At 41.6% G+C, this 25,561-nt stretch overlaps 1 protein-coding gene and 1 long non-coding RNA gene across 8 annotated transcripts in view; one reads left to right on the plus strand and one right to left on the minus strand.

The window, feature by feature from the left end:
• PKD1L3 (polycystin 1 like 3, transient receptor potential channel interacting) overlaps window positions 1-15,572 on the minus strand; it is a 30,377-nt gene extending 14,805 nt beyond the window's left edge. Inside the window, exons 1-5 of one of the 6 annotated variants that reach the window (XR_007474490.1) lie at window positions 15,454-15,572; window positions 13,620-14,787; window positions 5,862-5,955; window positions 3,030-3,607; window positions 2,371-2,556 (exon numbers count right to left, since the gene is read on the minus strand). The gene's annotated coding sequence lies outside the window, so the exon portion shown is untranslated. Of the gene's footprint in view, window positions 1-2,370; window positions 2,557-3,029; window positions 3,608-5,861; window positions 5,956-13,619; window positions 14,948-15,453 lie in introns of those variants that run through there. The other 5 variants (XR_007474491.1, XR_007474494.1, XR_004485056.2 and 2 more) reach the window with 5 other exon arrangements.
• On the plus strand, window positions 15,265-16,482 carry LOC117202600 (uncharacterized). Of its 2 annotated transcripts, none has more exons than XR_004485059.2 (3): window positions 15,265-15,380; window positions 15,468-15,591; window positions 15,779-16,482. It is a non-coding gene; the product is annotated as an uncharacterized LOC117202600 (long non-coding RNA). The 2 variants fall into 2 exon arrangements; XR_007474496.1 differs by having other exon boundaries at window positions 15,278-15,380; window positions 15,465-15,591.
• Window positions 16,483-25,561: the final 9,079 nt, after the last annotated feature.

A 25,561-nucleotide genomic window follows, 5' to 3' on the forward strand; every position in this document is an offset into this window, starting at 1 on the left:
TATCTACCTAATTCTATTTCATTATCTACATCTACAGATTGCTGCTGCTCTTCCTTAGTATGTCCAGGTAACTCATATAAACTCTGTGGTTCTAGTACAACCAGAGCTCCAACTGTCCCAGTTAATAACAATAGCTAACACCTATCGACCGAACAGTATGTGCCCGACACTGTTCTAAGCACTTAGATCTACTAAGGTTTTAATCTTCACATCTATCTTACAGTGTAGGTCCTAAGATTATCCCCATTGTACAGATGGGGAAACTGAGGCACAGGAGGTTGAGTAATTTACCCAAGAACACACTGCTGGTAAGTGGAGAGCAAGGATGTGAACCTGGGCAGTCTGGGCAGCCTTCTGAGTCTGCGCCTTTGGACCACAACACTATACTGTAAAGCAAAGGAGTCTAAGAGGAGAACATGTCTATTGTGATGGCACTAGCCTTAGCCACCCAGGGTCTGATTCACTTTTTATTTAAGTCAGTATAGACAGTTACTGACTGCAAACAGAATATGCCCTCAACCTAGAACTGTCACCATTTAAAACTCAACTAGAAAGAATCAACACGCAAGGTACAGAAGTTGCCATCTGTTAAAACTCTTAAATGCAACAAGTACACGTTTAAGAAAAGATTATACAGATGTAGAAAACAAACTTATGCTTACCAAGGGGGAAAGTGGGGGAAGGATAAATTGGAAGATTGGGATTGTATATACACACTATTATATATAAAATAGATAACTAATAAGAACCTGCTATATAGCACAGGGAACTCAGTACTCTGTAATGACCTATATGGGAATAGATTCTAAAAAAGAGTGGATATATGTATAACTGATTCACTTTGCTGTACAGCAGAAACACAACATTGTAAATCAACTATACTCCAATAAAAATTAATTTTAAAAAAACGACTATACATGTTTGCTGAGATGAACATATCATTCAGATTTTTTTCAGGAACCTAGGAGATGTTCCAAATCCCAACAGAAAGCCACCAATCTTGAGATTAATGAATGTAACAATTTCTAGAATACAGCTTAATAAGATATAAAGTTATAATATGGCAAGGTGTTGGTAACTGGTGAAAGATACTGAACAAGAAGCATTCATACTGGGACTTCCCTGGTGGGTGAGTGGTTAAGAATCCATCTTCCAATGCAAGGGACGTGGGTTCGATCCCTGGTCAGAGAACGAAAATCCCACATGCCGTGGGGCAACTAAGCCCGAGCGTGGCAACTACTGAGCACGCGCGCCACAACTAGAGAGAAGCCTGCGCTTCGCAATGAAGAGCCCATGCACTGCAATGAAAAGATCCTGCGTGCTGCAACTAAGACCCGATGCAGCCAAATGAAAAAAATAAAAATAAAAAATTATCTAAAAAAAACCAAGCATTCATACTAACTCCTCTTTTTTTTTCTTTGTTTTTTGACTGCGTTTGGGTCTTCGTTGCTGCGCGTGGGCTTTCTTTAGCTGTGGTGAGCGGAGGCTACTCTTCGTAGCGGTGCACGGGCTTCTCATTGCAGTGGCTTCTCTTGTTGTGAAGCACAGGCTCTAGGCGCACAGGCTTCAGTAGTTGTGGCACGTGGGCTCAGTAGTTGTGGCTCGCAGGCTCTAGAGCACAGGCTCAGTAGTTGTGGCGCATGGGCTTAGTTAACTCCGCGGCATGTGGGATCTTCCCGGACCAGGGCTTGAACCTGTGTCCCCTGCATTGGCAGCTGGATTCTCAACCACTGTGCCACCAGGGAAGTCCCCATACTAACTCCTCTTGATGGTGAGGTTCTTTGAGGGTACAAACCATGTAATGTCCATCATTTTATTAGCTCCTAGGACAGTTCCCAGCATACTAGGTGTTCACTACATATTCGTGGAACTGAACTGGATAACCAAGAAAAGTTACACAGACACATCACAGACTTGGGAATGACTGCACATCAGGCAATATATCAAAATATCATCTGGTGTGGAGATCTTTCTGGTTACACTGTTTTCGTGGTTTTGTGCTTATAGAACAAACTTCTCAGCTACATGTGGTTCCCTCCTTCACAAGGAGGCAACCAGTCCCAGGGATCACTCCAATTACTTTTCATGTTGTTAGTGAATAAAGTCTCAATTTTGTTTATCAGCCTCTTGTGAAACTCATCAGTGGGAATCAGCCTTCATGGGCCTGATCACCCTGGGGTGAACAGACATACACCTGAACCTGCTTAGATGGGGCCCTGGGAGTGGACCTTTGGGTGCCCACAGAGGTGCAGTCATTTTGAAAAAGCCAGCGGACCTTTCTCCAGTGTTCTAATGGGTTACTGCAGGGGTGTTTGGAAAACCAACTGCACCCCACATTTGCAGGGCTGGGCCCCAGGACTGTGTTCTTACCTCTGTAATCCCTGTACAGGTTAGGAAGGACGGTGCTACTGGCCCAGGGGTAGAAATGCTTAAGAAGTTTGATCTCTGAGAAGCGGTAAGGAAAGCTCTTGTGGATAGCTTGACAGAGGTAAAATCTGTTGGAGTTGTGTGCTGAGTAGACTGCAGTCATCAACAGGATAAGGAAGAGTATTTGTACTAGTTTTAGAAGAGAAAATCACAGGTGAGTAGTTAGCTTAGAAATCCTCTATGTTTTTCTTCATTTTTTCCTAAGCTGACCGACTTTTACAGGTCAAAAACAGTCAAAAGTTGGCAATTTGATATGGTTCAACCTAATAATTGCAAACAGATAAGCAAAAGCATTTGGCTCTTAGCAATATCTCTCTATATATCTATAGATATCTACATATATCCTTCCCAGAATTATTCTGCCACTGATCAGAAATTTTACTTAAAAATAAGATACATAAAATCTCACACAAGTGTTGTATTTTAGTTCTTAGGTCTAAATGTCCCCCCAGACCACTCCTTTCATCTCCTCCCCTTCCCCTCCCCAGTTATCTATAGATTGTCTGTGTTCACAAGAAGGGAAGGCATGATAAAAACAGAATTTGTCTTCTTTGGTCCAGAGAATCCAATAACCCAAACACTAGACGTGTTGAACCAGTTACCTTGCACTTATAGGACAGCAGTTTTTTTTTTGGCCATGCTGCGTGACATGTGGGATCTTAGTTCCCCCATCAGGGATCGAACCCGTGCCCCCTGCCGTGGAAGCGCGGAGTCCTAACCACTGGACCACCAGGGAATTCCCAGGACATCTATTTTTCAAAGCATATTCATTTTCCCTCCACCATGCGATGTAGATCAAGTTTCATTATTACATTCTGCAGGTAGAGAAAGTGACTTACTGAAACACACAATTAGATCTCAAGATTCCAAGTTCAGGAGTCCTTCCATTCACCTTACAGCCTTGCTTAAGGGAATCCAGAATTTTTTGAGGTGAATATTTTAAAATAGTTTTTCTTTATTTTCCATTTAATTCTCATTCCCCCTTTCCTTGATGGGAAATGTGCTGCTGTATCAACAGGTTACCATTTTTTCTCCATACCCAAAATATCTCCTGTCAACTTGAAGAATTTCTTCTCTTTCAAGGTTCTTTCTGGGTGCTTAACTGGACCATTCACAGCTGGGGCTACGCAGATGGGGTTGTTTTCATCTCTTGAACCGGGTAATGATGAAGGACATCTTGCTGTCAAAAATTCAAATATAGGCCAAAAAAGGGTATATTTCATTAAGTAGTTATTCATCAACATTTGTTGAGCATCTTCTATGAGTATCTCCTGTTAAATGTTGAAATAGAGAATAAAGCTATCTAAGCAGCCCTTCCTAAACTATCATGAAAGACTTAAAAAAAAATTTCCAATCCATCAGGGACTGATACTTTTGTAAAAATACAGTAAAAACGAATTACTAGGAAAATGACATAGAACAGAGGCCTACAAAATACAAGAACCATTTTGAAAATTAGATTCAATAGGCCTCAAATTAGTCTGCCCAACTGCTCTAAAAGTTTCTAAATGCTTATTCTCAATTTCTGTACTTATCTTGGACTAGAAACACAGTTTTAGTCAGTGGATCACCCGATGGGAGCACTGTTCCAGAGTGGTGGTTCTCAAAGTTTAATGTGCCAGGGGATCACCTGGAATTTTGTTAAAATGCAGTTTCTGAGGTGAGGCCTAAGATTCTGTATATCTGACAGTTCCAGGAGATGCCAGCGCTGCTGGTCTCCAGACCACACTGTAAGCAGAAGAATATAGAGACACGTAAATCAAGACGGAGAGAGAAAGGGAGTTAGAATATGACCTAAAACTTGTCAGCCTGTAAGAACCAAATGCTGAGGGATCACTGAAAGGAAAAACCTCCCTGAGGAATTCAGAGAAGGTGGCCCAGAGGCAGTGACATGTGACATCTGTTTTGAATGTTGAGTCAGAAAGAATTCTTTAGATGGACAAGGATAAGGACAAGAAAAAAGTCATTTTAGTAGAGGGAACAGCAATTCAAGAGACGGAGAGATGAAATGAGGGCTAGGAAGGCAGTTTGAAGTCAGATTACTAACTTTTTAATCTCATAAGGAATAAGATACCAACCCCTTAGCAGCGTGCCCACCACTCAGTTTAAGAAATAAGTGATTGCCAAGATAAAATCCGCTGTGTACCTCTGTGATGGTATCCCTTCTTTCCTTCAGAGAGCTAATCCTCTCCTAAATTTTGGAGTGTATCATCCTATGCATTTCTTCATTAAAAAATATGTCTCTAAGCAAGACATGCATTGTTTTGCATGATTAAAATGGTGTGTTAAAAAAACAAATGGTCGGGCTTCCCTGGTGGTGCAGTGGTTGAGAGTCCGCCTGCCGATGCAGGGAACGCGGGTTCGTGCCCCGGTCCGGGAAGATCCCACGTGCCGCGGAGCGGCTGGGCCCGTGAGCCATGGCCGCTGAGCCTGCGCGTCCGGAGACTGTGCTCCGCAACGGGAGAGGCCACAGCAGTGGGAAGCCCGCATACCACAAAAAGAAAAAACAACAACAACAACAAAAAAAAACAAATGGTCATGAAGAACCTAGGGGCAGGATGGGAATGAAGACGCAGACGTAGAGAATGGACTTGAGGACACGGGGAGGGGGAAGGGTAAGCTGAGACGAAGTGAGAGAGTAGCATTGACATATATACACTACCAAATGTAAAACAGATAGCTAGTGGGAAGCAGCCGCATAGCACAGGGAGATCAGCTCGGTGCTTTGTGACCACCTAGAGGGGTGGGATAGGGAGGGTGGGAGGGAGGGAGATGCAAGAGGGATGAGATATGGGGATATATGTATAACTGATTCACTTTGTTATAAAGCAGAAACCAACACACAATTGTAAAGCAATTATACTCCAATAAAGATGTTAAAAAATGTGTTAATTTTTCTGCAGTTTGCTTTTCAGCCATCTTTGTGAGTTTCATCCATGTAATATGAGTGGCTCTAGTCAGTTATTTAGAGGGTAGACTCCCTCAGGTTTGGTGGGTGGGATTTAGGATTATTATGTTTTTAGAGAATGGTGATGCTATTAACTGAAATGAGAAAACAGAGTAAAGAAGTGAATTTGTGGGGCAGGCAAATAATTCTGCTTGGGGCATGTTTAATTTGAGATACCTGCAGGCATTCAGATACAGAGGGTGAGCAGTTGGAACCAGCACTTGGGGCTCAAAGGTAGAAACACTAGGAAGGAATCTAGAATACAGGGAAGAGTAGAAGCATTGAGAGATCTAGGGAGGGATGGATCACAAAGAGTGTTGGTGACGCACTGGTTAGTCTTGGGCTGGGAAGAAGGTGCAACAGCTGGTCAGAGACAAGATCCTGAATGGATAGATTCCTCTGAGCCAGTGAGGTGGCTAGGAGCCCACTGTTCTGATACAATTTGCTATTTGCAAAATTAGATATTAGTTAGAACTACTTGAATTACCCAAGACTGCCAAGATCCTGTTGATGTTCCTTCTCTTTGTGAAGCTCAGCATCCTGTTCAGCAGCAGTGAGTGAAACAATGTGAGGAAGATCACCTAGACAGGAAAGTCAGAGGAGAAACTTAATGAGCAGATATTACAGGAACCAAGAAGGTGGCGCTGTTAGGTAAAGGTGAAGGTGGGTATGATTAATACATTTCAGTGACTTGGCCCTTTATTTTTATGGAAAACTGAGAATTAAGTAAATTCATAATTATTTTTGCATAACCATGAGGATGTGGTTGATATAATGTTAATCTTTGTATTTTTGCTTGTAGTCCTTAATCTGCTTGGCTAGGAAAGTTTAAACTATTAAATGATTTGTGATGATCTGTATAAGGTGTTCACTGACACCTGTTTTTGGAACAACTTTGATGTGCTAGACTGAAGAAGCAACATTTTTGAAAGTGCCAGTTTTGCTGAAGCAGGCATGGAATCTTAGAATTGAGTAAGACCTTAAGCCTCTGTTAGGGGAAACAAGTATCCCCCGCTCCTTAAACTTCCTTGGAGGGGAGGAAAGTTCTCCAGTCCTCAGAGAACAAAGGACAAGAGTAGTATTTCCGGCCGTTGCCACACACCCCTATTGTGATGTGGCAATTCCAGGTGTGTCTGCTCTGCAGACCTAAAGTCGCCCTCTAGTGGATTGTCCCAAGCATTACACTTGAGGGGAAATTACTAAAAAGTACACTTGGCCATGAGTTCAACCAAACTGCACTTTAGCAATACCGATGGCTAAGCTAACACATTGGTTTCCATCTCCTGTTCCTCTTTTAATACTTTCCAACTTTTAAAAACTTATATACATTTATTATAAAAATTTTCAAAAATAGAGATTTTTAAGAAACTTAAAAAATTTGGAATACATCCATTAATCATTTTTGTCTTAATATATCTGGACCAGTTTTCCACATCCTTACATTTTCTATAACATTTTAAATGGCTGCTCGGTATCCCATTACACAGATATGGCTGTCTTATATTAAGCAATATCCTATTTTTGAACATTCAAATTGTTGCCATTTTATTATTATAAACCACTCTGAATTTTCTCAGAATAGATCCTTAGAAATGAAACTTACTCAGCAAAGGGATGCAGAATTTGAAGGCTTTTACTGTCTACTGCCAGATTTTCCTCAACCAGCATTAAGTGCCCATTTTCCCTGGTATCACTGTGTATTATCATTTGTTTTCCTTTGCCATTTTTAAAAGCAAAATTGAATCTTACTGTTCTAAGTTATTTGACCAGTGAAGAGGAACTTTTTACAGTTTTTAGCCATTGTAATAACAAAGGTTTTTAGCTTTAAAAAAATGTATCTACACACATTAAAAAAACACGCTCTTTTTGGTGTATAATTCTATGTGTTGACAAATACACAGAGTATCCACCACTATAATCAAGATACCTTACAGTTTCATCACCCCCCAAAATTCCCTGATGCTGCCCCTTTGTGATCAGCCCTTTTTACTACCTCCATCTCTGGGAACCACTGAAAGATTCTTCATCCATGTAGTTTTTGCTTTTTGCAGAATGTCATATAAGTGGAATCATAAAGTATGCTTTTGGAACTGGCTTCTTTCACTTACAATAATACATCTGAGATTCATCCATGTCACTACATGTACCAGTAGTTTGTTCTTTTTCATTGCTGAGTAGTCTACCGTATGGATGTACCACAGCTTATCCATTCACCAGCTGATGGGCATTTGGGTTGGTTCCATCCTTGGCAATTATTATAATTATTATTATTATTGGCCACACCATGTGGCATGTGGGATCTTAGTTCCCTGACCAGGGATCAAACCCGTGCCCCCTGCAGTGGAAGCGCAGAGTCTTAACCACTGGACTGCCAGGGAAGTCCTATCCTTGGACAATTATGAATAAAGCTGCTACAAATATTCACACAATTCTGTGTGAACATAAGTTTTTATTTCTACTTATTTATTTACTTATTTATTTTTGGCTGTTTTGGGTCTTTGTTGAGGCACGTGGGCTTCTCTCTAGTTGTGGCGTGAGGGTTTTCTCTTCTCTAGTTGTGGCGTGCAGGCTACAGGGCACATGAACTCTGTAATTTGCAGCATGCAGGCTCTCTCATTGAGGCGCACGAGCTCAGTAGTTGTGGCACATGGGCTTAGCTGCCCTGCGGCATGTGGGAATCTTAGTTCCCTGACCAAGGACTGAACCCGCGTCCCCTGCATTAGAAGGCAGATTCTTTACCACTGGACCACCAGAGAAGTCCCGGTTTTTATTTCTTTTGGGTAAACACCTGGGAGTGAAATTACTAAGTTATATGGTAACTGTATAACTCAGTATGAAACTGGTAAACTGCTTTCCAAAGTGGCTATGCCATTTTTTCATTTCTACCACCAATGAATGAGAGTTTCCAGTTACTCTGCGTCCTCACCAGCATTTAGTATTATCGATATTTTAGTCATTCTACTTCAGACAATACTGCAAAGCTACAGTAATCAAAACAGCATGGTATTGGCATAAAAACAGACATACGGCTTAATAGAACAGAATAGAGAGCCCAGAAATAAACCCACACACCTATGGTCGATTAATCTCTCACAAAGGTGGGAAGAATATCCAATGGAGAAAAGACAGTCTCTTCAGCAAGTGGTGCTGGGAAAGTTGGATTGTAGCATGTAAATCAGTGAGTTAGAACACACCCTCACAGAAAAATAAGCTCAAAATGGCTTAAAGACTTAAAAATAAAACATGACACCATACAACTCCTAGAAGAGAACATAGACAAAACATTCTCTGACATCAATCATACCAATGTTTTCTTAGGTCACTCTCCCAAGGAAACAGAAATAAAAGCAAAAAAACCCAAAAAACAAATGGGACTTAATCAAACTTATACGCTTTTGCACAGCAAAGGAAACCATAAATCAAATGAAAAGACAATCTACGGATTGGGAGAAAATATTTGCAAATGATACAACTGACAAGGGCTTAATTTCCAAAATACACAAGCAGCTCATACAACTCAATAACAAAAAAACAAACAATGCAATCAAAAACTGGGCAGAAGACCTTAATAGGCATTTCTCCAAAAAGACATACAGATGGCCAACAGGCACATGAAAAGATGCTCATCACTGTTAATTATTAGAGAAATACAAATCAAAACTACAATGAGGTATCACCTCACACCGCTCAGAATGGCCATCATTAAAAAGTCTACAAATAACAAATGCTCTAGAGGGTGTGGAGAAAAGGGAACCCTCCTACACTTGGTGGGAATGTAAATTGGTGCAGCCACTATGGAAAACAGTATGGAGGTTCCTCAAAAAACTAAAAATAGAGTTGCCATATGATCCAGCAATCCCACTCCTAAGCATATATCCGGACAAAACTGTAATTTGAAAAGATACATGCACCCCTATGTCATAGGGGTGTCACTATTTACAACAGCCAAGAAATGGAAACAACCTAAATGTCCATCAACAGATGAATGGATAAAGAAGATGTGGTACATATATACCATGGAATGCTACTTAGCCATAAAAAAGAATGAAACAATGTCATTTGCAGCAACATGGAAGGACCTAGAGATTATGATACTAAGTGAAGTAAATAAGAAAGAGAAAGACAAATACCATTATATCACTTATATGTGGAATCTAAAAAATAATACAAATGAACTTATCTGCAAAATGTAAACAGACTCATAGACAGAAAACAAACTTATGGTTACCAAAGGGGAAAGGAGGTGGGGAAGGGATAAATTAGGACTTTGGGATTAGTAGATACAAACTACTATATAAAAAATAAACAATAAGGTCCTACTGTATAGCACAGGGATATTCAGTATTCCCTAATAAACCATAATGGAAAAGAATACGAAAAAGAATACGAATACTTATAACTCAATCGTTTGCTGTACACCAGAAACTAACACAACATTGTAAATCAACTACATTTCAATAAAAAAGGTGTCTTTCATACAGCAAAATGTTTAATTTTGATGAAGTCCAATTTACCTATTTTTTCTTTCCTGGATTGTGCTTTTGGTAATGTATGTATATAAGAACTCTTTGCCTAGCCTAAGGTTTCGAAGATTTTCACCTATGTTTCCTTCTAAAAGATTTGTAATTTTACCTTTGAGTATATGATCCACTGAGTTACTATTTTTTTAAATATTTATTTATTTAGTTTATTCATTTGTTTGGCTGCACCGGGTCTTAGTTGTGGCACACGGGATATTTAATTGCAGCATGTGGGCTTCGTAGCTGCGGCATGTGAACTCTTAGTTGCAGCATGTGGGATCTAGTTCCCCGACCAGGGATCGAACCCAGGCCCCCTGCATTGGGAGTGTGGAATCTTAACCACTGGACCACCAGGGAAGTCCCCATTGAGTTATTTTTATCTGACATTTTATTATTAAATTTTAAAAACATACATAAAAATTGGAAAATACAAAAGTTAACTTTTCACCGTATTTGTTTTGCTTCTTTTTCTGAAGCACTTGAAAATAACAGACATGACATTTCACACCTAATTAAAGGTAATTCTCACTTTACATGGTAGTGTGGGATCATACAAATGACCTAGCAAGCTGAAACTGTGCAAAGTGATCTTAATCATCAGTGGGGAAAAATTATGATCATTCTGTGACATTTAAAGATTTGTGTCAAAACATTAAAATCTCTTATTGTTCGTTATAAAGGTACAAGGAAAAATTTAGAAGTAGTAAAACTAATATGTAATTTAAAATATTAGAAACGTTGAGAATTAAAGTTACTTCTTTGTAGAAAATTTATCAAGAATAATTTGAACAGTGCTGGCCTTCCTCTTGTATAACTTAGGATACGGGGAGAGCATTTTGTCTGTGCCTTTGGTGAACTGTCATACTGTTCTAAGTTTGCGTTGGCTTCCAGCATCTTATCCTTTATGCTTTCAATGCTGTGAAATATCTCCGAGAGACTTTAATGTTAGTTTTTTGCCAGTGTTACTTCCTTTGGGACACCATCATCCTTTTCTTCATAACCAATTTCTACATTTATGTTGGTAAGTTTGACTTTACTAAGTTCACCTGGCTGTGTATCTACAGTTTCTTGAACACAGGCCACCTCCCCATGGTCAGCGGCTTCTTGTATAACTCCATTTACATTCTATTCAAATTTCACTTTCAGTGTTATTTTGTTAATTTGCTGCATTTTCATCTCTGTTGGCCAAGGTCCTCTTTCAATTATCCATTTCATGGTAAATGTCACAGAGTTTATGACTGGGAGACAAAGAAATAACACAACTACACAATTTGCTGTCTGTACATAAACAGGATCACAGGTGACCAATCACCCAGACTTTGAGAAGTGACATGATTGATCACTGATCATGATGTGCACCTGTTAATTTATGTAGTGAATTATGGGCTAAAGGGCTAGAAGCAGTTGGTACTTTATGCAATCACTCGCAGTTGATATACCATAATAACTGAGATTTTTTTTTTGCTATACAGTAGGTTCTTGTTGGTTATCCATTTAATTAATTATTTTTATTTTTGGCCGCATTGGGTCTTCATCGCTGCATGCGGGTTTCTCTAGTTGTCGCGATCAGGGGCTACTCTTCGTTGCGGTGTGCGGTCTTCCCATTGCGGTGGCTTCTCTTGTTGCAGAGCTCGGGCTCTAGGTCGCGGGCTCAGTAGTTGTGGCTTGTTGGCCCTAGAGTGCAGGCTCAGTAGTTGTGGCACGAGAGCTTAGTTGCTCCGTGGCATGTGGGATCTTCCCGAACTGGGATCGAACCCGTGTCCCCTGCACTGGCAGGCAAATTCTTAACCACTGTACCACCAAGGAAGTCCTGGTAACTGAGATTTGAACTGTGTTGCTGGGAAACTGGTTATTCAACTGAACCAGAGTAAATGAAGTTCATGTACAAACTGAAACAGTGGAAGGCAAGGGCTTCCTGTTTTCAAGCATGTGTCTCCTAAAAATCAGGCTATTTCCATATCATTATCACACTTAAGGAAATGATCAATAATTTCCTAGTATACTATCTGACCCATATTAAAAATGGCTCATTTATTCAAAGGATCTAGAACAGCGCTCACCCATTAATTTTTCTCTCGTGATATTGACTTTTCAGAGGAGCTAGGTTTGCATTCATAGTGATACTACTTGAAGTGTGACCCACAGATCAGCAGCAGCATCACCTAGGAAACTGTTAGGAATGCAGAATCTTGGGCCCTGTTCCAGAACTACTGTCCTCCATTTCAGTGTGTCTTTTTTTTTTTTTTTTTTTGCGGTACGCGGGCCTCTCGCTGTTGCGGCCTCTCCCGTTGCGGAGCACAGGCTCCGGACGCACAGGCTCAGCGGCCATGGCTCACGGGCCCAGCCGCTCCGCAGCATGTGGGATCCTCCCAGACCGGGGCACGAACCCGTGTCCCCTGCATCGGCAGGCGGACTCTCAACCATTGCGCCACCATGGAAGCCCTCAGTGTGTCTTTTTAAGTTAACTATGCCTGGAACTAGTTGAGGCCTGTCAATAAATTCAGTATTTCTTTGCAACAGTGGAATTTTTTCATCTGTTTTATTATTACCACTCATCTTAACTGCATGTTAAGTCCCCTGGATCTACTGTTTAAGTCTCTTTTTCTTTATACTTTCAATATTTTTATATACATGTCTTATGTTTTGCATTTTAGTTTGATCTTCCTGATCCATTAATTTGAGTCTCAATAATGACATCTTTTTTTATACATATATATATTTTTCTTATTATTTTGGCTGCATCAGATCTTAATGTGGGATCTTCGTTGAGGCATGTGGGATCTTTCATTTGCAGCGCAGGCTCTTTGTTGTGGCCCTTGGGCTTCTTTCTAGTTGTGGAGTGCAGATTTTCTCTCTCTAGTTGTGGCCAATGGGATCCAGAGTGAATGGGCTCTGTAGTTTGCAGCACACAGGCTCTCTAGTTGAGGTGCGCAGCCTCAGTAGTTGTGGCATGCGGGCTTAGTTGCCCCATGCGTGGCATGTGGGATCTTAGTTCCCCAGTAAGGGATTGAACCCATGTTCCCTGCATTGGAAGGCAGATTCTTTACCACTGGACCATCAGGGAAGTCCCCAATAATGACATCTTCAATTCAACTTCTGAATTTTTAAAATCTGTAAATGTTTTTCATTTCCTAAAAGCCTTTGTCTGTGTGTCTGATGTAATGGAATCTCCTTAAGAGCTCTTGCTATTCTTTGGTTTGTCTCTTCCAGCAGTTCTTTTTATTTAAGGTGTACCTACTCCTTGTACTCTGTTCCTCTTCTAGGATCAGTGGGTCTCAAATGGGGCTGCACAATGGAATCACCTGGGAAGCTTTTGACATGTTGGGCCTTGGATCCCATCTCCAGGGATTACACTTTGATTGGTCTGGAGAGAGGCCTGGGCACCAAGAGTTTTAAAAGTTCCCCAAGTGTGCTTGTAGGTTCTTAAAGCAGAAGTAATCCTGTCACCAAAATCCAGAATGTTGGAAACTCTGTAGGACAAACAACTTGGTTTCTTCAATACATATATTGTAAGAAAAATAGCAGGAATAGAGAGTGACAGAAAGAGAAAAAAGGAGGGAGAATCTATAGATTAAATATTAAAAATACTTGAGACAAACTCATTGCAACACATGGACCTTATTTAGATTTGAACAAAACAACTATAAATACTTATAAGACAACTGGGAAAATGTGAACAGACTGGATTTTAAAAATTAGTAAAATACACATAACAAAAAACTTACCATCTTTTTAAATAATTAATTAATTAATTAATTTTTCACTGTGTTGGGTCTTCATTGCTGTGCGTGGGCTTTCTCTAGTTGCAGTGAGTGGGGGCTACTCTTCATTGTGGTGTGTAGGCTTCTCATTGCTGTGGCTTCTCTTGTTGTGGAGCACGGGCTCTAGGTGTGCGGGCTTCAGTAGTTGTGGCACGGGGGCTCAGTAGTTGTGGCTCGTGGGCTCTAAAGCACAGGCTCAGTAGTTGTGGCGCAGGGCTTACTTGCTCCGCGACATGTAGGATCTTCCCGGACCAGGGCTCGAACTCGTGTCCCCTGCATTGGCAGGCGGATTCTTAACCACTGTTCCACCAGGGAAGGGAAGATTTTTAAAAGGTAAATTTTCTGTTTTTTTTTTTTTTTTAAACGTAGTTTAGTGTTGGTTTTTCACTTGTCTCTCTTAACTTCCCAATCCTTTTTTGCTAAACTTCTACTAGTCCATCAGTTCTAGTTAGTTTTTTCTGTGACTACTGCACACATACCCCTAACAAATTTCACTCTGCCAATTTCCGTTTTGTTTTTTTGTTTTTGTCAAGTTGTAAGAATCATTAGACACCCTGGACTGACACCCACAGACCTCGGTTTCCCAAGCTTCCTGCAACTACAATGTTTCCTCCCATGCCAGTGTCACTGTTTCTCACGTACCTTTACTGGTGATGAAGATGTTCTGAAGCAATGATAATATCGAAATAACCCAGCTGGTGGCTTGGTCTTTGTTCAGTTCCAGGTTATAAAGTGCTGCAAAAAAGGCTGAGGCCAGGCTAGTGACACCAGAAGGAGCCAGCAGAAGTCAGTCAACCATCTGAGCCGGCCATTAGAGATGGGCTGCTTCCCGTCTGGGCTCAGGATGGGGAAGGCTCTGGCTGCGTCCCTTAGGAACAGAAGTTGAAGGAATAATCTCAGAGCCAACAGCTGAGAGACAGGTTTAGGAAGACTACAGGTTTGATAAAGAAAGCCTGGTGCTATGCATTACCTGGATGGCCCTTGCTCTGTGGGAAGAATACGCATTTCCAGCAGTTCCTGGAGTTCTTGCAGTTGGCTGACTGCATCTAGGAAGTCACAAGGCTGATGGGCCTGGGCGGGACCCAGTGTGCCTAAGTGAGATTGAAGCCTCCGCAGAACTCTGAGCAGGTAACTGTGGAAATGATGGTGGTTTTCAGGAACCACTGAAAGTACATTCCAGGTTGACACTTGGACAAGTGGAAGATTTCAATAAATAGTAATTCCTGGTAGAAATCAGCAACTCATTAACTGATGATGAGGTTAAATTTTCCCAGTCACTGGAGACTGGACCCAACACCTGCAGAATTATTGTCTCCTCTGAGCACACTGGTGAATTCACAGCAACTTGTACAATTCTATACTTTGATACAGAATCGAAAAACTTGTAAAGTTAATTGCACTTTTTCATCAGAACTGCAGTACATGTAAACTCTAAGTGCTCAGAAGGCCCAAACTATATTCAAGAATCCATAAATCGCATAATCTCATCATTCCATAGAAGAAAAAGAAGGACAAGTTTCAATAGCCCCCGACAAAGTAGATGAAATATGGGGGTCTGAGACAGAGGACATTTTTTGTGGGTTTTCCTTAATCCTTTACTTTGTAAGACCAGATATATTGTCTAAGAAGCCATCAGAGGGATCTAAGCTATCAGCTCCATACTGGAAGTTTAAGGAAATTAAAACAAGCAGAAGGTCATACCATGCCTGTTGGTTATGCTGAGAGGTAAGAACGAATACGAAAGTAAGAGAGTGGGAGGCTGATAAAAGATTAGATATGGAAACTTACTGAACTTTACCATTTGCCCAGTAGGGTTCTGCCCGCTGGTGACGGCCTTGACCCTCTAAGTAACAACAGACGAGGCTGGATAAGAGCTTCACCAGCTGGTTAATGTTGTAAGAAAGAACTCCATGAAGACTGTTCACACTCAGAGTAGGTACGTATTTCTTCTGAGCAGGAATCCCACAGTTTCCTTTAATTCCTGAATGTAGAACCAAGATGAGAAAAGTTAGTTTTACATTAAACCCAGGACCGGTAGCAATTACAGACGGTAAGAAGGCTGTTTCTTCTGGGCATATGCTTAGTGTAAAGACCTCAGTTTTTCACTTTCTCTCCTTTTTCAGAAAGAAGTCACCTTACAGTAGCTTCAGAACTAGTTTTATGAGAGAATCTAGGATGAAAGAAGAAGAGACCGTTTGATCAAACGTCGAAAACTAAAACACCTCCAGAGTAGTACATTCTGCACACACATCAGTGCTCACATCACCCCATAATGAAGAGAAAAAAAACCAGAGGCACAGTGATGACTCGGGGGACAGGAATTAGAGAAAAACTATTAAGTTTAACAGGACCTCAGGAGCCTTGCAGGAGATCCTTTCTACTGACCTTTTCCACTACATGGGGGAGGGAGCATGACGTTTACCTGTAAAATTTGATACCAAGCGTACCTCATCTATCTCTGTGAGAGAGACAGAGGCTCAAAGGAAGCATCTGAGAGGCAGGAGGCCTGGATGGGAGGAAAGAGAGGTAGAGGTTCCTGTGGTTGAATCAACAGGAAAAGCCACCCAATCCCAAGACTGACAGGGAAAAGGATGACAGCAGTTTGGATGCTGATGAGCAGTTCAGACCAGGTCACAGCAAATGGGCACTGAAAGAAAAGCAGGACGTACAACCCTCATCCTCAACAATTAAAATCATCCCCAAGGCATTCCTCTCCCAGGTTTAAGTATTTATTTAGCAATTTAACTATGATTATCTAAGGATAACAAGTTATCATGGCAGTAAAGATCCTGATCATGTGTTAATAAAAGAGATCTGTGGGAAAATGTGTAATGTTAGAATAAATGATTATTCTCCTTTAAGAGTGGAATTAAATGAGTATATTCTAATGTGAGGGCAGCAGAGGAAAAATGAAGGCACATACTCATTCTGTTTCTAACTTTGGAAGGAAGGAGAGTGGAGTAATCAAAGGACTACGTGCCACAAACAGCACACATCAGGGCTCACCCACAGCGTGCTCATGTCTCTTGGTGGTGGTGCCATTCATCTTCTAGAACGTGACATAGGTGACCATGTTGCAGAGAAGGAGGGTCATGCAGCAGGTGAGCCGCTGGACTCTTGTAAACGGGGTCCAGGGATGTCAAGTTGTAACTGAGAGCCACAGACAATCCTGGGTGAGATTTTCTACAATCATGGAGGAGAACAGGTGTCTAACAAGATAAATTAGAACAGGAAAGGCAGGAGATTTCATTCTGAAAGTGCCCTAGTCTAGAATGTGGTTTGCCTGGCAGCTAGCTGCACAGCAACAACTTGGCCACTGTTCAGCACCTCCGTGAAGAAGCTTTCAGGCGACTTGATGATACAATTTTTTTGTTTTTTTGGGGTAAAAGGTTTTTGAAGATAAGGGTAATTTTATTGCATGAGATTTTAAAACCAAAACTTGTTTTAGCTTTATCAGAGTTTCGATAAATCTTTTACTCTTAGAAAGTTTGCATTAAGCTTCCACTCAAGATAGTTTGGTAAATTCATACTTGGAGCACCTTCTCTACTCCAAAAGGAACTATAAATAGGATATAAAAAGAAAGAACCCAAAACACTGGCTGGGCTTAAAAACAAAATAAAAGTCTCTGAGAAAGAGGACTGGAATGAGAAACAAGATGGTAGGTGGGGAAGAAGCCACAGGATTCTGCGCTCCAGGTCTGGAAGAAGGCATACACAGGTCAAAGTCTGATTCCCATAGAGTAACTGGAACTGAAAGTGATTCATGGAGTGGGGAAAGGGAGAGTAAAGCCAACTTCACTGCCTGAAGCCAGGGTTGAGGCTGGAGCTCATGGAAGAATTCTGCAGAACAAAAAACTGCCACAGGGCTACACATTTATAAGTAGGGAGGTGGGTGAGAGTGGACAGCCCCAGGACCAGGAACTGAGCCAAGAGATCCACTGGCTCATGACAAGACGTGCAACAGATCTGGTTTCTTTAATTTCACGGAGGAATAGGAGCTCCAAAATGGTGTAATATAATAAGACCTAGTTCTAGATTAGTGATGTGAAGGGTTGGATGAAATCAAAAAAGTACTAGTCAGGGATGTGTGGAGAAAAAGAGAGAGAGAGGTTGAGATTTAAAAATGAAACCAACCTACACCCCCAAATTCCTAAACACATGAAGAAATCTAATGCTAAGAAAGGCAGCCAACACAATCAGTTAATTCAGTCCAGAAGAAATTAATTTCATGGGACAGTCTGACAAAGACTTTAAGTATTTCAGGTTGCTCAAAGATACAAGGAATAATGTTCACTTTAAAATAATAAAAAATTATGAAAAACAGGAATAAATTAGAACTCTTGAAACTGAAAAATATGGTCCTCAAAACAAAAAAATTAGGAGAAAGGGACCTGGTTAAAGAGAAAATTAGTGAACCAAAAGGTAGTATGAAAGAATTCACCCAGAACACATCACAGAGAGACAAAAAAGATATGCACGCAAGAGCGGCTTAAAAACGTGGAGGACAGTTTGAGAGGCTCCAGCATAGAGTAAAGCAATGTCAGAGGAGCAATATTTTCAGAAGTGACATCTGAGAATTTCTGCGAATTTAAGACATGATTCTGTATATCAACACTACATTTTATGTTATGTGTATTTTACCACAACAAAAAAAAATTTAAGTACATTCTGAGTACTGAACAGTATAAACAGTGAATCTACAGTGAAAAGAATTATGGTAAAATTTGGAACATCAAGGATAAAGAGAAAATATTAAAAAGAGAAAAGACAACATACTTTAGAAGAATAACAGCTAGACTGACAGAACAGAGGCAGTGTTGGAAGGCAATTCTCTATGAATGCTTCCCATTTAGGCATTAATAAAAACTTTGCTCCTGGACTGTCTTTTCAAGTATCTTTGTATAAGCAGACAGCCCTGAAAACAGACAGTCAGGAACTCTCTTTGGAGCCAACTTACTTGCATTTCCAGATTGTAAAGATAGAGACATCCTACTCCCCAGAGACATTCTAGGGTCATAAAGATAGAAATGCCCTCTTCTCACCCCTTGAGAGATTTCTCTACATTCCAGGCTAATGAAGATAATGTCTCATTCTACAGGGAAGGATAGGCAGGTTTTCTGGCAGCTGGTATATCAGATCAGAGTCTCCTAACCTTGAGGTTCCTCTTTTGTGATGCACCTCCATTGCATGTGCAGCTAACACCTGGCTCTCATTACATCACCCTGTCGAATCTGGGAACTGACACAAAATATTGCTCTGGTTGCTACTACTGCTATAAATAGTAAATTGTCTAAATCCATTTGGGTCAGTGGAAACGGTGGAGTAAAGGCCTCTGAAAATTCCTCCATAAAAGCTATGATAAAACTTCTCTTAAAAAGCCAGAATCAGGGCTTCCCTGGTGGCGCAGTGGTTGAGAGTCCGCCTGCCGATCCAGGGGACGCGGGTTCGTGCCCCCGTCTGGGAAGATCCCACATGCCGCGGAGCGGCTGGGCCCGTGAGCCATGGCCGCTGAGCGTGTGCATCTGGAGCCTGTGCTCTGCAACGGGAGAGGCCACAACAGTGAGGCCCGGGTACCGCAAACAAACAAACAAAAAAGCCAGAATCAAAATTTTCAGAATTCAGGTAAATAACCAAAGGTTTGTATTAACCTGGGAGTGTTTACGCAAGAAAAATGGCTGCATATTAGTAAGAACAGTGAATTTTGTGGCATTTTAAATTGTCCTATTTTCCCAGCTCCCTTTCTCTAGCTCCATGGTAACCTTAAAACCAACAGCCTTTGATCACAGTGAAAACCAGCAGCCTGGCAGTCACTAGAGGGAGGAGAATGGGGTTGGAGCTCCTTAAAAGCTTCCTTCCCCAGAGAATTGGCATTGTTTGATTTGTCTGATAGTTCCTTGGAAAACTCCACTTGCGAGGCTGTCCTTATATGATGTGACTGGAGGCTCTTCCAGTGAAAAAGGCTTTTTCCCTGAGGGCACTGTCAAAAATATTCAGAGGCGACCTGTTTACCTTCACAGCTGCCCGATATGGTAGGCAAACGACAGGCTAACCAAAAAGCTTAAATGGAAAAGCTGGAAAATGAGAAGTCCACAGGAGTTTTGAAAAGCTCTGACACAGTCATACACATGCCCAGGGCTGTATGCATGCTCGGGAAATACCTGAGAAGGCCCTACGCTTTCACCCCTGGGTGACCCTGAAGCTCTCAGCAAGCAGGAAGTGAAGGCTGAGGCAGAGCTGTCAGTTGCCTTGCTGAGTGCTAAAGGCATGGCACAACATGCATGCAAAACCCCTCAGCAAAGACTGGGAGACTTACTGGTTCAGGCATTTAAAGAAGTCTCTGTCTAGTTATTAGCTGACCACTAAGCTAACTGAGCAGAAACTTCAGTTTTCACACATGACAAAGAATACAGATGTTACAGAATTAGTTAGAAACAGACACTAGACAACAACAAACACTAAGAACAACAAATACTGGGGGAGAGGAAGGAAATCTGATCTTCAGAGTTGCCACATTCTATTATTTAAAATGTCCAGTTTTCAACAGAAGATCACAAGACATGAAAAGAAACAAGAAAGTATCTCTCTTTCTCTCACACCACCCCCCCACACAAGTCAATAGATTATTGTTGAGGAAGCCAAGACACTCGGTTTACTAAAGATTTCAAATCAGCTATTTTAAGTATCTTCAAAGAACTATAAAGGAAATCATATCAAAGAACTAAAACAAAGTAAATGAGAATGCTGTCTTGCTAAACAGAGAGCATCAATGAAGATACAGAAATTATTTTTAAAAAGAACCCAATAGAAAGTCTGCAGCTGGAAAAATAAAAAGACTGCAGCTGAAAAATACAGTAAGTGAAATGAAAAGTTCACTAGAGGCTCAGCAGCAGATGTGAGCAGGCAGGAGAAAGAATCAGCAGACTTGAAGAGAGATCAATTGAAAGTATCCTGTCTGAGGAACAGAAAGAAAAAGGAGTGAAGAAAATGAACAGAGCCTCAGAGACATGTAGTGCACCATAATTTCTCAAGAGTACCTAAAGAAAAGAGCTCCTTCTCTGAGACCGGTATGAAGCTCCAGTCACGCTCACACTCTCCAAGGTCCATGGCCAGCCAACAATTGCACAGGAAATGCCATTTCCTTTTACCTGCCATGTCAGTGACAACTTACATACCTATAGTACAATAAAGACAATCATGTTAGGGAGGTGGGCATGAATCAGTTGCTGTAATAAGAAGTAATCTTAGGGAAACAACCTAATTGTCCACTGATGGCTGAATGGATAAAGAAAATGTGGTATGTGTACAAATGGAATATCATTCAGCCATAAAAAAGAATGACATTTCGCCATTTGTGACAACGTGAATAGAGGGCATTATGCTAAGTGAAATAAGTCAGATAGAGAAAGACACATAAATACTGTATGATCTCACTTAGATGTAGAATGTAAAAACAAAGCAAAACACAAACGAAAAACCAAAACCAGGGATATCCCTGGTGGTCCAGTGGGTAAGATGCAGGGGGCCCAGGTTCAATCCTTGGTCTGGGAACTAGATCCCATGTGCTGCAACTAAGAAGTCTGTATACTGCAACTAAGAACCAGTGCAGCCAAAAATAAATAAATAAACAACACACCAGAGTTCATCAAATAGGTTTAAAGAAAAAAAAAACAAAACCAGAACGGAGCTCATAGATACAGAGAACAGATTAGTGGTTGTCAGAGGTAGGGGGTGGAGGGCTGGGTGAACCAGGGGAAGGGAGTCAAAAGGTACAAACTTCCAGTTATAAGATTATCAAGTCATGGGGATGTAATGTACAGCATGGTGACTATAGTTAATAATATTGTGTTGCATATTTGAAAATTGCTACAAGAGTACATCTTAAGAGCTTTCAGCACAAGAAAAACAAAATTCTATTAACTATGTATGGTGACGGTTGTTAACTAGACTTACGGTGGTGGTGATTTCACAATATATACAAACCTCGAATTATTATGTTGTAGACCTGAAACTAATATAAAGTTGTATGTCAATTATACTGCAATAAAAATTAATTTAAAAAAGAAGTAATTTTTCACTGACAGTGAGTGTCCAAGTAAATGGATTCTGTTTCATCATGGTGCAAGAATTAAAGAAAGAAACCAGAGCTGATCCCGTTTTTTCCTTCCCAACCTCTAAGGGAGTTCATGTACCAAACACCAGAATGCAGACTTCCATAACCTAGGAATAGTTCAGTGTGTGTTTGTATTCTATAAGTTTTCTTGTTCCACATGTGACAGTGCCCTGCCACCTCTGTAAGCATCCTATCTGCCTCGACCTTTAATTACCAGGGTCTGAGGGGGTGTCTTTGGGGGTGAGGTGGGGAGTGGTCTTTAATGTTTATATTAATGACTTGTCCTATTTGGGTCTGTGGCTTCGTCTTGGCTTCAGAGTCACAGGCCCTGAAGTTGCATCCTCTTTCCAACCACAGTGTTTTACCATGTGTCTACCTTCTCCCCTAATTTCAATCATCAACGAACTTGTCCCCGGGGACCCTTAGTCGTTCAGCCTGTTTGACTTCATCTGTACCTAGTCAGCTAATCTCCTCCTTTACTGTAAGGATGCTACTTCCCCAAGAGTCTCTATGACACCATTCAAATCTCTCTGGTCAAAAGTCTTGCTTAATTTTAGTTGGAAATTATTTTCTGTGCAAGGAGTACAGATTGCTTTAAAGCTAAAATATTTCTGGGACTCTCTTCCTGAGGCAGTTTATAAAATCACAGGTGACTAAGTTGCATTTGAGTTAAACTTAGCTACTGCTACATGGCGGAGTCGAAGGATGTGCGCTCACTCCCTCTTGCGAGGAATCACAACTAACTGCTGAACAATCATCGACAGGAAGACACTGGAACTCACCAAAAAAGATACCCCACACACAAAGACAAAGGAGAAGCCACAGTGAGACGGTAGGAGGGGCGCGATAACAATAAAATCAAAACCCGTAACTGCTGGGTGGGTGACTCACAGACTGGAGAACACTTATACCACAGAAGTCCACCCGCTGGAGTGAAGGTTCTGAGCCTCACGTCAGGCTTCCCAACCTGGGGGTCCGGCAACAAGAGGAGGAATTCCTAGAGAATCAGACTTTGAAAACTAGTGGGATTTAATTGCAGGACTTTGACAGGACTGGGGGAAAGAGAGACTCTACTCTTGGAGGGCACACACAAAGTAGTGTGCGCGTCAGGACTGAGGGAAAGGAGCAGTGACCCCAGAGGAGACTGAACCAGACCCACCTGCTAGTGTTGGAGGGTCTCCTGCAGAGTCAGGGGGTGGCTGTGGCTCACTGTGAGGACAAGGACACTGGCAGCAGAAGTTCTGGGAAGTACTCCTTGGCGTGAACCCTCCCAAAGTCCGCCATTAGCCCCACCAAAGAGCCGGGTAGGCTCCAGTGTTGGGTCGCCTCAGGCCAAACAACCAACAGGGAGGGAACTCAGCCCCACCCATCAGCAGACAAGTGGATAAAGTTTTACTGAGCTCTGCCCACCAGAGCAACAGCCAGCTCTACCCACCACCAGTCCCTCCCACCAGGAAACTTGCACAAGCCTCTTCGATAGCCTCATCCACCAGAGAGCAGACAGCAGAAGCAAGAAGAACTACAATCCTGCAGCCTGTGGAACGAAAACCACATTCACAGAAAGATAAATTTAGCTACTGTTAAAGCTTTCATTTAAGAGCAAAGTATAAAAAAGGAGAAAATACTCATTTTCTGATTGGTGAGAAACTAGTCACGGTTTTTTTTGTGCTTTTATTCTCTTATTCTTTCATACAGAAGAGAAACAGGGACTCTAATGTGTGTTAGAAAAATCTAGTTAATGCATTCAGCATGACCAATAGAAAGATATCGAAAGCATTATCATTTCCTAAGAAAAAATGCTGGCTGTCTGTTTTTTATTGGGGGTGGGTAGTTCTTTTGCTTTTCTGTGTTTTCCAAGTTTTTTGCATTCAAACAGCTATTACTTTTGCAATTAAAGAAAGAAAAGCAAATGTTGACTAAAGAAAGTCTTCAAAAGAGCCTTAGTAACAAGCTGATATGAAGCTCTAGAGGTGAACAGGTAACTGAGAATTTAATTGTAACAAATATTTATTGTTACAATATTGACTGTAATTACCAATTGTAACAAATATTTATTGAGTCCTACTATAATTTTGGCACTGTATGAGTTTTTTTTTTTTTTTTGCGCGGTACCCGGGCCTCTCACTGTTGTGGCCTCTCCCGTTGCGGAGCACAGGCTCCGGACGCACAGGCTCAGTGGCCACGGCTCACGGGCCCAGCCGCTCCGCGGCATGTGGGATCTTCCCGGACCGGGGCACGAACCCGTGTCCCCTGTGTCGGCAGGTGGACTCTCAACCACTGCGCCACCAGGGAAGCCCCCTACCTGCCTCTTTCGATGAAGGGTTTTTGTTTCTTTTTTCATCTTGTTCCACACATTTAAGACATTGTGGCAAAGTTTTTGGAATCAAAGTCTCATCACCTTCTGCATATCTGCTTGGTCCCTTCTCCAAGCCCACACAAAAATGAGCATATAGACTCCAATAAGGCTGGCCAGCAGGGGCACCCCGATGGTGTTGCTGGTCACACGAAGGAACAGCTCAGCTGTGTCTTCCGCTTTCACTGCCCGAGGCACAATGAAGAAATCGCCGCCCAAGTAGGCCAGGTGGTTACACAGACACTGTGTTCTCAAAAGTGGGCTCTGTGGCCCAAGGTGGAATAACAGTCAAGACGTTGATTCTAACTGGCGTGCTAAGAAAAGGACGCATGTAAAACAAACACAGGCATTTAGATTTGGGAAACAAGGGCTGATCGCTTATTCTCTGCTGGTGTAAACTGGGACAACTGATGGGCACAGCAGCTTGGCAACATCTAGTAAAACTGAAGAAGCAAAACTCCTTGAATCCTGCGATTCCAGTTCTGAATGTATATCCTGGGGGAATTTTGCACATGTGCACAAGGAAACGTGAAAAAGGATGTCTCTGTCAACACTGTTTACAACTAGGAGATATCAGAACAACCTGTGTGTCCAGTAACAGAACATACAAACAAACAAATAAGTAAGCAGAGGCAAACTAATGGGCTGCTGGACTTCTCTGGTGGCGCAGCAGTTAAGAATCCGCTTGCCAATGCAGGGGACACGGGTTAGATCCCTGGTCAGGGAAGATCCCACATGCCACAGAGCAACTAAGCCCATGCGCCACAACTACTGAGCCTGTGCTCTAGAGCCCACAAGCCACAACTACTGCACCCGTATGCCACAACTACTGAAGCCCAGGTGCCTAGTGCCCATGCTCCGCAACAAGAGAAGCTACCGCAATGAGAAGGCCTCGCACCGCAACGAAGAGTAACCCCTGCTCACCGCAACTAGAGAAAGCCCACGCGTAGCAACAAAGACCCAACGCAGCCAAACATAAAATAAATAAAATAATTTTAAAAATCCACAACTGATGGACTGCTATACAGCAGTTAAAAATGAGTGAATTGAAGCTGGATTCATCAACTTGGATGACTGCTGAATGAACAAAGCAAGTTAAAAAAAGGATATAATAGGGACTTGCCTAGTGGTCCAGTGGTTAAAACTCTGTGCTTCCACTGCAGGGGGCACGGGTTCGACCCCTGGTCAGGAAACTAAGATCCTGCATGTCGTGAGGCACAGTCAAAAAATAAATAAATAAACTTAAAAAGGAAAAAAAAGAATATAATAGTATCGTACCATTTACACAAAGACCAAAAGTGTGCAAACCACCATTCATGAATCCAGTTTGTCAGCCTCCCTCATTGGAAAGTAAGCTCATGAGGACATTCTTGTCCAACACTAGCTCCTATACGTGGGTCTGGAATGTATTAGATGCTCAATAAATATCTGCTGAAAGAATGA

This window comes from Orcinus orca, chromosome 20 (genome assembly GCF_937001465.1).
Source record: "Orcinus orca chromosome 20, mOrcOrc1.1, whole genome shotgun sequence".
Lineage (NCBI taxonomy): Eukaryota > Metazoa > Chordata > Mammalia > Artiodactyla > Delphinidae > Orcinus > Orcinus orca.